This window comes from Lissotriton helveticus, unplaced genomic scaffold (genome assembly GCF_964261635.1).
Source record: "Lissotriton helveticus unplaced genomic scaffold, aLisHel1.1 SCAFFOLD_422, whole genome shotgun sequence".
In the NCBI taxonomy this organism is placed as follows: Eukaryota; Metazoa; Chordata; class Amphibia; order Caudata; family Salamandridae; genus Lissotriton; species Lissotriton helveticus.
The window spans coordinates 594778-609754 of NW_027611854.1; positions in this window are offsets into that span (position 1 = coordinate 594778).

Here is a 14977-nt window from a genome sequence, read left to right on the forward strand (position 1 = left end):
ACCTCACTTGCCTGGGTCTGCCTAGTGCCTGCGACAGGAAACAGCGCAAATTGCAACGTGTTTGCACCGCAATTTCGCAGTGAACACGGGCCCTTTTTTGACAAAGTGCTTACCTTTCGTTTTTGAACCCTAGCTCTGCCGGCACCTAGGGAAACCTAGCAAACCTATACATTTTTTAAAACTAGACACCCAGGGGAATTCAGGATTGGGTGACACGAGTGCCTCCCACCAGGTTCTGTTACCCAGAATCCCTTGAAAACCTAAAGAATTGACAAAATAAACGCATTTTCCTCACATTTCTGTGGTTGAAAGTTCTGGAATCTGCGTGGTTCAACAAATTTCAACCCACCCCGCGTTCCACCAGGTCTCTTGAAAAAAATGGTACCTCACTTGCGTGGGTAGGCATAGTGGCTGCAACAGGAAAAGGCCCAAATCGTACGGTGGAGACTTAAAAATAACCTATAGTAAAACTACCTAATTTTTTGGTGGGGGGCACATGAGTTTTTGGCCCGGGGCTCGGCGGCCATCTTTGGAAACTACCAAACCCAAACAGTTCTGAAAACTAGACACCCGGGGGAGTCCAGGGAGGTATGGCATGCGTGAGTCCCCCAATGTCCTACCCAGAATTCCTTGCAAACCTTACAATTAGGTAAAAAAATCACTTTTCCGAACTTTTTTGGCGTGGGATCTCCGTGCCGGCAAAAATGTCCTACCACCCATCGTTCCCCTTGCTCTCCCGAGTAAAATTATACCTCACTTGTGTGAGTGGGCCAAAGCAGAACAGGCCAAAAATGTATTTTTTAGAAATTGTAGCATTGAGGATTGACAAATTAAGCACATAGAATTCTACTGTTTTGGGGTCATCCTAGTCACAGGCCTTTGGCCCACATACACAAGTAAATTGTAAATTGATACTTGTATAGCGCACTACTCACCCGCAAGGGTCTCAAGGCGCTTGTACGAATACCGATGTGGAACTCATCCGGGGCACCCCCAAGGTGGAGGCCAGGCATCCTTAGCGTTGTAGGGGCCGTTGTGGAGATTAAGCAAGCTATTGCGCAGAGTTGCAGAGTGGGACTCCATGATTGGAATAGGCACCGAGGCGAGAATTATCAGGTCCGTGGAATTTTGAGCCCAAGACCCGCCGAGGAGGGGAATCGAACCCTGGTCCCGGGCTAGACCTCTGCATCAGGGTCTGCCGCTCTAACCATTGAGCCACACTTCTCCACAAGTGAGGTATCATTTTACTCGGGAGATCAAGGGGAACGCTGGGTGGTAGGACATTTGTGCCGGCACGGAGATCCCGCGCAAAAGTGTACGGAAAAGTGTTTTTTTAACCTACATTTAAGGTTTGCAGGGAATTCTGGGTAGGAAAACATTGAGGGACCCACTCATGCCATACCTCCCTGGACTCCCCTGGTTGTCTAGTTTTCAGAACTGTTTGGGTTTGGTAGTTTCCAAAGATGGCCACCGAGCCCCGGGCCACAAACTCATGGGAACCCCCTTGCAAAACCAAATTGTTTTGAATTAATTAAGTTTTCAATTTGAGAGCGTGAGATTCTTGGGACAATATTGTATTGAAATTGTGACTGACATTTTCAAGTTTGCAGGACATGGTGGATAAAAAAAAACCAATAGAATTCACAAGAAAGACATGACCATATACTCCCGTGGTTTAACAATAATATCTAAATTTAGTAAGTTATTTATAGCTATAATGTACACCTTAACAGAGTTACTCAAAAGTCAAACATTCAAGCACGGCTATCTATTCCTCAAAGACACACACATACAGGTTGGATTTGGCACGAGGGCGAGTGATGTTTCAGTACATAAAATTTTATTAACAAGATATTTCAACAAAATGAAATGCTCTTTCAATAAAGAAATGCATAAAAACCGAACCAGTGACTCGCAACTCGTGAGCTGTAAAGCCACGACAAGGCACCAACTGTTTTACAGGCCATTCACGCACCTTTCATACCTGATACACACCAGACCATTGACACCATCCGGAAGGAAAAGCAACACATTACAACATTCACAAAAAGGGACAAGGTACATACTGCTTCAGAAAGAGAAAAAAGACAAATATTACTGCACAGCCATCTAATCCGCAAGCACACACACATACTGGTTGGATTTGGTACGAGGGTAAGTGATGATTCAGTACATATAATTGTTTTCGCTAGTAATTTCACTAAAATGAAATACACTGCGTATAATTGAAAGTATGAGAAACTGAACCACTGACTCACAGCTCGTGAGCTGTAAAACCACGCCAAGGCACCAACCTCTTTACAGGCCATTCATACACCTTTCGTACGTGTGACACATCTAAAACATTCACACCACCAGCCGCGGACCCATCACATTACAACACTCACACCAGCAGACAGTGCCATTCAAGGGCCGATCACTTTCACACGCCCACATTCCTAACACTGCAACTACACAAAATGATGGACAGCTGGAGTGTCACTCAACTAGCAGTGTGCGTAGTGACCAACAGAAAGTAACTACTCACACACCGCCAGCCGAGCGCCCGCCAACCCACACCACCATTCAAGCACCAGACCATGCACACCACCAGCCAAACACCACTCAGCGCACACCGACAGCCAAGTACCACTCCACACACACCACCAGCCAAGCACCACTCCAAGCACACCGCAAGCCAAGCGCCACTCCACACACACCGCCAGCCAAGCACCACTCCGTGCACAGACAGCCAAGTACCACTCCACGCACACCAACAGCGAAGCGCCACTCCACACACACCACCAGCCAAAAGCCACTCCACGCACACCACCAGCCAAGCGCCACTCCACACACACCGCCAGCCAAGCACCACTCCATGCACAGACAGCCAAGTACCACTCCACGCACACCATCCAGCAAAACGCCACTCCACACACACCGCCAGCCAAGCACCACTCCGTGCACAGACAGCCAAGTGCCACTCCACGCACACCACCAGCCAAGCGCCACTCCACACACACCACCAGACAAGCGCCACTCCACGCACACAACCAGCCAAGCACCACTCCACGCACACCACCAGCCAAAAGCCACTCCACGCACACCGACAGCCAAGTATCATTCCATGCAAACCACCAGCCAAGCGTCACTCCACACACACCACCAGCCAAGCGTCACTCCACGCCCAACACCAGCCAAGCGCCACTCGACGCACACCACCAGCCAAAAGCCACTCCTCGCACACCGACAGCCAAGAGCCACGCCACGCACACCGCCAGCCAAGCACCACTCCGCCCACACCACCAGCCTACGCACACCATCACATTTTGAATTTTTTTAAACAAAACAAACAAAATAATTGCAAATAGTTAAAAATCTAGTAACACAAAATCTGTAACTAAAAACATTGCACAAATGCCAACCTTAAAACAGAATACAAATTATTTAAAAAACACAGACCAGGCAGTATATTTTACCACTCATCGATACTCCCAAAAATTATTTTGTGTGTGGTAAGCTCTATAACAAGCAGGCACACACAGCCCAGGGTTAGAAGGACACCCAGGGCAGTAAAGATGAGTCTCCTTCCGCAAACCTCTTCGCCAACAGACTCCACATCTCCTAGTGGGACAGTCTTTTGTAGATGTGGCAGGAATGTAATCAGGAAAGTGGCGATCTTTCAAGCGAGCCACATCCTATTAAGCTATTAAGATAGCTAAAGGGAATTATTATGCAGGGAGAATTGCCAAAGCGGAAAACAACAGTAGAGAGATCTTCTCTATTGTAAAAAGTGTTGTGTCCCCTGTTGCGGACACCGCTATACTCCCTTCCTCGGCACAATGGTGCGAGGACCTGTCTGATTTTTTTATCAACAAAATAACGATCCAACAGGATTTACTCTCAGCGTTACCAGCGGATTGCTCTGTGGCTGGCCCCTCCTTTACGCCTTGCCCGTGTGACTTGCAACAGTTCACGGACTTTTCGCTGGTCACGGACTGTGATGTACTGCCTCTTCTCCAATCTCTTAAGTCGGGCTCCCCCTCTGATCCGTGCCCTGCCCGGGTGCTTTCGGAGGTGGCAGACATTGTCTGCAGAGAGGTTACACAGATTGTGAATTGCTCTCTATCTTCTGCTGAGGTCCCTCGTGATTGGAAGCAGGCAAAACTTCTGCCGCTTCTGAAAAAACCTGCAAAAAACACAGTTGATGGACAGAATGTAGAACGATGTCATACATCCACCCCAGTACAAGGATCTGGGCCTAAATCCATCTTTTTTTGCACTCCACACCACCCTGGGTTAGACACTGGCTATATGCAAATCAGCTCTGATCCTGTGCCTCATGGGAACAGTCCAGTCCGAACTACCAAGCCATGTCTTTCCCAGACCGGAATCAAGCATCCAAGGACCGGTTTCTGGCTATCAGCCTTCATCAGTCTGGATAGCTTGACTCCAGTGGTGTGGAGAGCCTGGGACTCACGTCTGAGCATCCCCAGCCCACTCGGGGTGAAATTGCAAAAAACACAGTTGATGGACAGAATGTAGAACAATGTCATACATTCACCCCAGTACAAGGATCTGGGCCTAAATCCATCGTTTTTTTGCAATCCACAACACCCTGGGTTAGACACTGGCTATATGCAAATCAGCTCTGACCCTGTGCCTCATGGGAACAGTCCAGTCCGAACTACCAAGCCATGTCTTTCCCAGACCGGAATCAAGCATCCAAGGACCGGTTTCTGGCTATCAGCCTTCATCAGCCTGGATAGCTTGACTCCAGTGGTGTGGAGAGCCTGGGACTCACGTCTGAGCATCCCCAGCCCACTTGGGGTGAAATTGCAAAAAACACAGTTGATGGACAGAATGTAGAACAATGTTATACATTCACCCCAGTACAAGGATCTGGGGCTAAATCCATCGTTTTTTTGCACTCCACACCACCCTTGGTTAGACACTGGCTATATGCAAATCAGCTCTGACCCTGTGCCTCATGGGAACAGTCCAGTCCGAACTACCAAGCCATGTCTTTCCCAGACCGGAATCAAGTATCCAAGGACCGGTTTCTGGCTATCAGCCTTCATCAGCCTGGATAGCTTGACTCCAGTGGTGTGGAGAGCCTGGGACTCACGTCTGAGCATCCCCAGCCCACTCGGGGTGAAATTGCAAAAAACACAGTTGATGGACAGAATGTAGAACAATGTCATACATTCACCCCAGTACAAGGATCTGGGCCTAAATCCATCGTTTTTTTGCACTCCACACCACCCTGGGTTAGACACTGGCTATATGCAAATCAGCTCTGACCCTGTGCCTCATGGGAACAGTCCAGTCCGAACTACCAAGCCATGTCTTTCCCAGACCGGAATCAAGCATCCAAGGACCGGTTTCTGGCTATCAGCCTTCATCAGCCTGGATAGCTTGACTCCAGTGGTGTGGAGAGCCTGGGACTCACGTCTGAGCATCCCCACCCCACTCGGGGTGAAATTGCAAAAAACACAGTTGATGGACAGAATGTAGAACAATGTCATACATTCACCCCAGAACAAGGATCTGGGCCTAAATCCATCGTTTTTTTGCACTCCACACCACCCTGGGTTAGACACTGGCTATATGCAAATCAGCTCTGACCTTGTGCCTCATGGGAACAGTCCAGTCCGAACTACCAAGCCATGTCTTTCCCAGACCGGAATCAAGCATCCAAGGACCGGTTTCTGGCTATCAGCCTTCATCAGCCTGGATAGCTTGACTCCAGTGGTGTGGAGAGCCTGGGACTCACGTCTGAGCATCCCCAGCCCACTCGGGGTGAAATTGCAAAAAACACAGTTGATGGACAGAATGTAGAACAATGTTATACATTCACCCCAGTACAAGGATCTGGGGCTAAATCCATCGTTTTTTTGCACTCCACACCACCCTTGGTTAGACACTGGCTATATGCAAATCAGCTCTGACCCTGTGCCACATGGGAACAGTCCAGTCCGAACTACCAAGCCATGTCTTTCCCAGACCGGAATCAAGTATCCAAGGACCGGTTTCTGGCTATCAGCCTTCATCAGCCTGGATAGCTTGACTCCAGTGGTGTGGAGAGCCTGGGACTCACGTCTGAGCATCCCCAGCCCACTCGGGGTGAAATTGCAAAAAACACAGTTGATGGACAGAATGTAGAACAATGTCATACATTCACCCCAGTACAAGGATCTGGGCCTAAATCCATCGTTTTTTTGCACTCCACACCACCCTGGGTTAGACACTGGCTATATGCAAATCAGCTCTGACCCTGTGCCTCATGGGAACAGTCCAGTCCGAACTACCAAGCCATGTCTTTCCCAGACCGGAATCAAGCATCCAAGGACCGGTTTCTGGCTATCAGCCTTCATCAGCCTGGATAGCTTGACTCCAGTGGTGTGGAGAGCCTGGGACTCACGTCTGAGCATCCCCACCCCACTCGGGGTGAAATTGCAAAAAACACAGTTGATGGACAGAATGTAGAACAATGTCATACATTCACCCCAGAACAAGGATCTGGGCCTAAATCCATCGTTTTTTTGCACTCCACACCACCCTGGGTTAGACACTGGCTATATGCAAATCAGCTCTGACCCTGTGCCTCATGGGAACAGTCCAGTCCGAACTACCAAGCCATGTCTTTCCCAGACCGGAATCAAGCATCCAAGGACCGGTTTCTGGCTATCAGCCTTCATCAGCCTGGATAGCTTGACTCCAGTGGTGTGGAGAGCCTGGGACTCACGTCTGAGCATCCCCAGCCCACTCGGGGTGAAATTGCAAAAAACACAGTTGATGGACAGAATGTAGAACAATGTCATACATTCACCCCAGTACAAGGATCTGGGCCTAAATCCATCGTTTTTTTGCACTCCACACCACCCTGGGTTAGACACTGGCTATATGCAAACCAGCTCTGACCCTGTGCCTCATGGGAACAGTCCAGTCCGAACTACCAAGCCATGTCTTTCCCAGACCGGAATCAAGCATCCAAGGACCGGTTTCTGGCTATCAGCCTTCATCAGCCTGGATAGCTTGACTCCAGTGGTGTGGAGAGCCTGGGACTCACGTCTGAGCATCCCCAGCCCACTCGGGGTGAAATTGCAAAAAACACAGTTGATGGACAGAATGTAGAACAATGTCATACATTCACCCCAGTACAAGGATCTGGGCCTAAATCCATCGTTTTTTTGCACTCCACATCACCCTGGGTTAGACACTGGCTATATGCAAATCAGCTCTGACCCTGTGCCTCATGGGAACAGTCCAGTCCGAACTACCAAGCCATGTCTTTCCCAGACCGGAATCAAGCATCCAAGGACAGGTTTCTGGCTATCAGCCTTCATCAGCCTGGATAGCTTGACTCCAGTGGTGTGGAGAGCCTGGGACTCACGTCTGAGCATCCCCAGCCCACTCGGGGTGAAATTGCAAAAAACACAGTTGATGGACAGAATGTAGAACAATGTCATACATTCACCCCAGTACAAGGATCTGGGCCTAAATCCATCGTTTTTTTGCACTCCACACCACCCTGGGTTAGACACTGGCTATATGCAAATCAGCTCTGACCCTGTGCCTCATGGGAACAGTCCAGTCCGAAATACCAAGCCATGTCTTTCCCAGACCGGAATCAAGCATCCAAGGACCGGTTTCTGGCTATCAGCCTTCATCAGCCTGGATAGCTTGACTCCAGTGGTGTGGAGAGCCTGGGACTCACGTCTGAGCATCCCCAGCCCACTCGGAGTGAAATTGCAAAAAACACAGTTGATGGACAGAATGTAGAACAATGTCATACATTCACCCCAGTACAAGGATCTGGGCCTAAATCCATCGTTTTTTTGCACTCCACACCACCCTGGGTTAGACACTGGTTATATGCAAATCAGCTCTGACCCTGTGCCTCATGGGAACAGTCCAGTCCGAACTACCAAGCCATGTCTTTCCCAGACCGGAATCAAGCATCCAAGGACCGGTTTCTGGCTATCAGCCTTCATCAGCCTGGATAGCTTGACTCCAGTGGTGTGGAGAGCCTGGGACTCACGTCTGAGCATCCCCAGCCCACTCGGAGTGAAATTGCAAAAAACACAGTTGATGGACAGAATGTAGAACAATGTCATACATTCACCCCAGAACAAGGATCTGGGCCTAAATCCATCGTTTTTTTGCACTCCACACCACCCTGGGTTAGACACTGGCTATATGCAAATCAGCTCTGACCCTGTGCCTCATGGGAACAGTCCAGTCCGAACTACCAAGCCATGTCTTTCCCAGACCGGAATCAAGCATCCAAGGACCGGTTTCTGGCTATCAGCCTTCATCAGCCTGGATAGCTTGACTCCAGTGGTGTGGAGAGCCTGGGACTCACGTCTGAGCATCCCCAGCCCACTCGGGGTGAAATTGCAAAAAACACAGTTGATGGACAGAATGTAGAACAATGTCATACATTCACCCCAGTACAAGGATCTGGGCCTAAATCCATCGTTTTTTTGCACTCCACACCACCCTGGGTTAGACACTGGCTATATGCAAACCAGCTCTGACCCTGTGCCTCATGGGAACAGTCCAGTCCGAACTACCAAGCCATGTCTTTCCCAGACCGGAATCAAGCATCCAAGGACCGGTTTCTGGCTATCAGCCTTCATCAGCCTGGATAGCTTGACTCCAGTGGTGTGGAGAGCCTGGGACTCACGTCTGAGCATCCCCAGCCCACTCGGGGTGAAATTGCAAAAAACACAGTTGATGGACAGAATGTAGAACAATGTCATACATTCACCCCAGTACAAGGATCTGGGCCTAAATCCATCGTTTTTTTGCACTCCACATCACCCTGGGTTAGACACTGGCTATATGCAAATCAGCTCTGACCCTGTGCCTCATGGGAACAGTCCAGTCCGAACTACCAAGCCATGTCTTTCCCAGACCGGAATCAAGCATCCAAGGACAGGTTTCTGGCTATCAGCCTTCATCAGCCTGGATAGCTTGACTCCAGTGGTGTGGAGAGCCTGGGACTCACGTCTGAGCATCCCCAGCCCACTCGGGGTGAAATTGCAAAAAACACAGTTGATGGACAGAATGTAGAACAATGTCATACATTCACCCCAGTACAAGGATCTGGGCCTAAATCCATCGTTTTTTTGCACTCCACACCACCCTGGGTTAGACACTGGCTATATGCAAATCAGCTCTGACCCTGTGCCTCATGGGAACAGTCCAGTCCGAAATACCAAGCCATGTCTTTCCCAGACCGGAATCAAGCATCCAAGGACCGGTTTCTGGCTATCAGCCTTCATCAGCCTGGATAGCTTGACTCCAGTGGTGTGGAGAGCCTGGGACTCACGTCTGAGCATCCCCAGCCCACTCGGAGTGAAATTGCAAAAAACACAGTTGATGGACAGAATGTAGAACAATGTCATACATTCACCCCAGTACAAGGATCTGGGCCTAAATCCATCGTTTTTTTGCACTCCACACCACCCTGGGTTAGACACTGGTTATATGCAAATCAGCTCTGACCCTGTGCCTCATGGGAACAGTCCAGTCCGAACTACCAAGCCATGTCTTTCCCAGACCGGAATCAAGCATCCAAGGACCGGTTTCTGGCTATCAGCCTTCATCAGCCTGGATAGCTTGACTCCAGTGGTGTGGAGAGCCTGGGACTCACGTCTGAGCATCCCCAGCCCACTCGGGGTGAAATTGCAAAAAACACAGTTGATGGACAGAATGTAGAACAATGTCATACATTCACCCCAGTACAAGGATCTGGGCCTAAATCCATAGTTTTTTTGCACTCCACACCACCCTTGGTTAGACACTGGCTATATGCAAATCAGCTCTGACCCTGTGTCTCATGGGAACAGTCCAGTCCGAACTACCAAGCCATGTCTTTCCCAGACCGGAATCAAGCATCCAAGGACCGGTTTCTGGCTATCAGCCTTCATCAGCCTGGATAGCTTGACTCCAGTGGTGTGGAGAGCCTGGGACTCACGTCTGAGCATCCCCAGCCCACTCGGGGTGAAATTGCAAAAAACACAGTTGATGGACAGAATGTAGAACAATGTCATACATTCACCCCAGTACAAGGATCTGGGCCTAAATCCATCGTTTTTTTGCACTCCACACCACCCTGGGTTAGACACTGGCTATATGCAAATCAGCTCTGACCCTGTGCCTCATGGGAACAGTCCAGTCCGAACTACCAAGCCATGTCTTTCCCAGACCGGAATCAAGCATCCAAGGACCGGTTTCTGGCTATCAGCCTTCATCAGCCTGGATAGCTTGACTCCAGTGGTGTGGAGAGCCTGGGACTCACGTCTGAGCATCCCCACCCCACTCGGGGTGAAATTGCAAAAAACACAGTTGATGGACAGAATGTAGAACAATGTCATACATTCACCCCAGAACAAGGATCTGGGCCTAAATCCATCGTTTTTTTGCACTCCACACCACCCTGGGTTAGACACTGGCTATATGCAAATCAGCTCTGACCCTGTGCCTCATGGGAACAGTCCAGTCCGAACTACCAAGCCATGTCTTTCCCAGACCGGAATCAAGCATCCAAGGACCGGTTTCTGGCTATCAGCCTTCATCAGCCTGGATAGCTTGACTCCAGTGGTGTGGAGAGCCTGGGACTCACGTCTGAGCATCCCCAGCCCACTCGGGGTGAAATTGCAAAAAACACAGTTGATGGACAGAATGTAGAACAATGTCATACATTCACCCCAGTACAAGGATCTGGGCCTAAATCCATCGTTTTTTTGCACTCCACACCACCCTGGGTTAGACACTGGCTATATGCAAACCAGCTCTGACCCTGTGCCTCATGGGAACAGTCCAGTCCGAACTACCAAGCCATGTCTTTCCCAGACCGGAATCAAGCATCCAAGGACCGGTTTCTGGCTATCAGCCTTCATCAGCCTGGATAGCTTGACTCCAGTGGTGTGGAGAGCCTGGGACTCACGTCTGAGCATCCCCAGCCCACTCGGGGTGAAATTGCAAAAAACACAGTTGATGGACAGAATGTAGAACAATGTCATACATTCACCCCAGTACAAGGATCTGGGCCTAAATCCATCGTTTTTTTGCACTCCACACCACCCTGGGTTAGACACTGGCTATATGCAAATCAGCTCTGACCCTGTGCCTCATGGGAACAGTCCAGTCCGAACTACCAAGCCATGTCTTTCCCAGACCGGAATCAAGCATCCAAGGACAGGTTTCTGGCTATCAGCCTTCATCAGCCTGGATAGCTTGACTGCAGTGGTGTGGAGAGCCTGGGACTCACGTCTGAGCATCACCAGCCCACTCAGGGTGAAATTGCAAAAAACACAGTTGATGGACAGAATGTAGAACAATGTCATACATTCACCCCAGTACAAGGATCTGGGCCTAAATCCATCATTTTTTTGCACTCCACACCACCCTGGGTTAGACACTGGCTATATGCAAATCAGCTCTGACCCTGTGCCTCATGGGAACAGTCCAGTCCGAAATACCAAGCCATGTCTTTCCCAGACCGGAATCAAGCATCCAAGGACCGGTTTCTGGCTATCAGCCTTCATCAGCCTGGATAGCTTGACTCCAGTGGTGTGGAGAGCCTGGGACTCACGTCTGAGCATCCCCAGCCCACTCGGAGTGAAATTGCAAAAAACACAGTTGATGGACAGAATGTAGAACAATGTCATACATTCACCCCAGTACAAGGATCTGGGCCTAAATCCATCGTTTTTTTGCACTCCACACCACCCTGGGTTAGACACTGGTTATATGCAAATCAGCTCTGACCCTGTGCCTCATGGGAACAGTCCAGTCCGAACTACCAAGCCATGTCTTTCCCAGACCGGAATCAAGCATCCAAGGACCGGTTTCTGGCTATCAGCCTTCATCAGCCTGGATAGCTTGACTCCAGTGGTGTGGAGAGCCTGGGACTCACGTCTGAGCATCCCCAGCCCATTCGGGGTGAAATTGCAAAAAACACAGTTGATGGACAGAATGTAGAACAATGTCATACATTCACCCCAGTACAAGGATCTGGGCCTAAATCCATAGTTTTTTTGCACTCCACACCACCCTTGGTTAGACACTGGCTATATGCAAATCAGCTCTGACCCTGTGTCTCATGGGAACAGTCCAGTCCGAACTACCAAGCCATGTCTTTCCCAGACCGGAATCAAGCATCCAAGGACCGGTTTCTGGCTATCAGCCTTCATCAGCCTGGATAGCTTGACTCCAGTGGTGTGGAGAGCCTGGGACTCACGTCTGAGCATCCCCAGCCCACTCGGGGTGAAATTGCAAAAAACACAGTTGATGGACAGAATGTAGAACAATGTCATACATTCACCCCAGTACAAGGATCTGGGCCTAAATCCATCGTTTTTTTGCACTCCACACCACCCTGGGTTAGACACTGGCTATATGCAAATCAGCTCTGACCCTGTGCCTCATGGGAACAGTCCAGTCCGAACTACCAAGCCATGTCTTTCCCAGACCGGAATCAAGCATCCAAGGACCGGTTTCTGGCTATCAGCCTTCATCAGCCTGGATAGCTTGACTCCAGTGGTGTGGAGAGCCTGGGACTCACGTCTGAGCATCCCCAGCCCACTCTGGGTAAAATTGCAAAAAACACAGTTGATGGACAGAATGTAGAACAATGTCATACATTCACCCCAGTACAAGGATCTGGGCCTAAATCCATCGTTCTTTTGCACTCCACACCACCCTGGGTTAGACACTGGCTATATGCAAATCAGCTCTGACCCTGTGCCTCATGGGAACAGTCCAGTCCGAACTACCAAGCCATGTCTTTCCCAGACCGGAATCAAGCATCCAAGGACCGGTTTCTGGCTATCAGCCTTCATCAGCCTGGATAGCTTGACTCCAGTGGTGTGGAGAGCCTGGGACTCACGTCTGAGCATCCCCAGCCCACTCGGGGTGAAATTGCAAAAAACACAGTTGATGGACAGAATGTAGAACAATGTCATACATTCACCCCAGTACAAGGATCTGGGCCTAAATCCATCGTTTTTTTGCACTCCACACCACCCTGGGTTAGACACTGGTTATATGCAAATCAGCTCTGACCCTGTGCCTCATGTAAACAGTCCAGTCCGAACTACCAAGCCATGTCTTTCCCAGACCGGAATCAAGCATCCAAGGACCGGTTTCTGGCTATCAGCCTTCATCAGCCTGGATAGCTTGACTCCAGTGGTGTGGAGAGCCTGGGACTCACGTCTGAGCATCCCCAGCCCACTCGGGGTGAAATTGCAAAAAACACAGTTGATGGACAGAATGTAGAACAATGTCATACATTCACCCCAGTACAAGGATCTGGGCCTAAATCCATCGTTTTTTTGCACTCCACACCACCCTTGGTTAGACACTGGCTATATGCAAATCAGCTCTGACCCTGTGCCTCATGGGAACAGTCCAGTCCGAACTACCAAGCCATGTCTTTCCCAGACCGGAATCAAGCATCCAAGGACAGGTTTCTGGCTATCAGCCTTCATCAGCCTGGATAGCTTGACTCCAGTGGTGTGGAGAGCCTGGGACTCACGTCTGAGCATCCCCAGCCCACTCGGGGTGAAATTGCAAAAAACACAGTTGATGGACAGAATGTAGAACAATGTCATACATTCACCCCAGTACAAGGATCTGGGCCTAAATCCATCGTTTTTTTGCACTCCACACCACCCTGGGTTAGACACTGGCTATATGCAAATCAGCTCTGACCCTGTGCCTCATGGGAACAGTCCAGTCCGAAATACCAAGCCATATCTTTCCCAGACCGGAATCAAGCATCCAAGGACCGGTTTCTGGCTATCAGCCTTCATCAGCATGGATAGCTTGACTCCAGTGGTGTGGAGAGCCTGGGACTCACGTCTGAGCATCCCCAGCCCACTCGGGGTGAAATTGCAAAAAACACAGTTGATGGACAGAATGTAGAACAATGTCATACATTCACCCGAGTACAAGGATCTGGGCCTAAATCCATCGTTTTTTTGCACTCCACACCACCCTGGGTTAGACACTGGCTATATGCAAATCAGCTCTGACCCTGTGCCTCATGGGAACAGTCCAGTCCGAACTACCAAGCCATGTCTTTCCCAGACCGGAATCAAGCATCCAAGGACCGGTTTCTGGCTATCAGCCTTCATCAGCCTGGATAGCTTGACTCCAGTGGTGTGGAGAGCCTGGGACTCACGTCTGAGCATCCCCAGCCCACTCGGGGTGAAATTGCAAAAAACACAGTTGATGGACAGAATGTAGAACAATGTCATACATTCACCCCAGTACAAGGATCTGGGCCTAAATCCATCGTTTTTTTGCACTCCACACCACCCTGGGTTAGACACTGGCTATATGCAAATCAGCTCTGACCCTGTGCCTCATGGGAACAGTCCAGTCCGAACTACCAAGCCATGTCTTTCCCAGACCGGAATCAAGCATCCAAGGACCGGTTTCTGGCTATCAGCCTTCATCAGCCTGGATAGCTTGACTCCAGTGGTGTGGAGAGCCTGGGACTCACGTCTGAGCATCCCCAGCCCACTCGGGGTGAAATTGCAAAAAACACAGTTGATGGACAGAATGTAGAACAATGTCATACATTCACCCCAGTACAAGGATCTGGGCCTAAATCCATCGTTTTTTTGCACTTCACACCACCCTGGGTTAGACACTGGCTATACCTCAGTTTTTCGTTGGCTAACTCTGGCTCAGCTGAAATGCAATGAGGACAAATCTGAGGTGCTTTTTTATGGTTCTTTCCCCTCTAATTTTAGGAATTTGTTGTGGCCCTCGAACATTCCTAGCCCCAAGATGATGGGTGGTCCTGCGAAAAATCTGGGCATTTGGTTTGGCGAGGACCTTCGATTTGAGGAGCATATAAAGAAGCTTTCCGGAACTTGCTTTGCCACGCTGAGAATGCTGCGCAGATTCTTCCCATTGCTTCCTAGAGAAGCTAAAGAGACGGTCGCTCGTGCACTCATTCTAGCGAACGCTT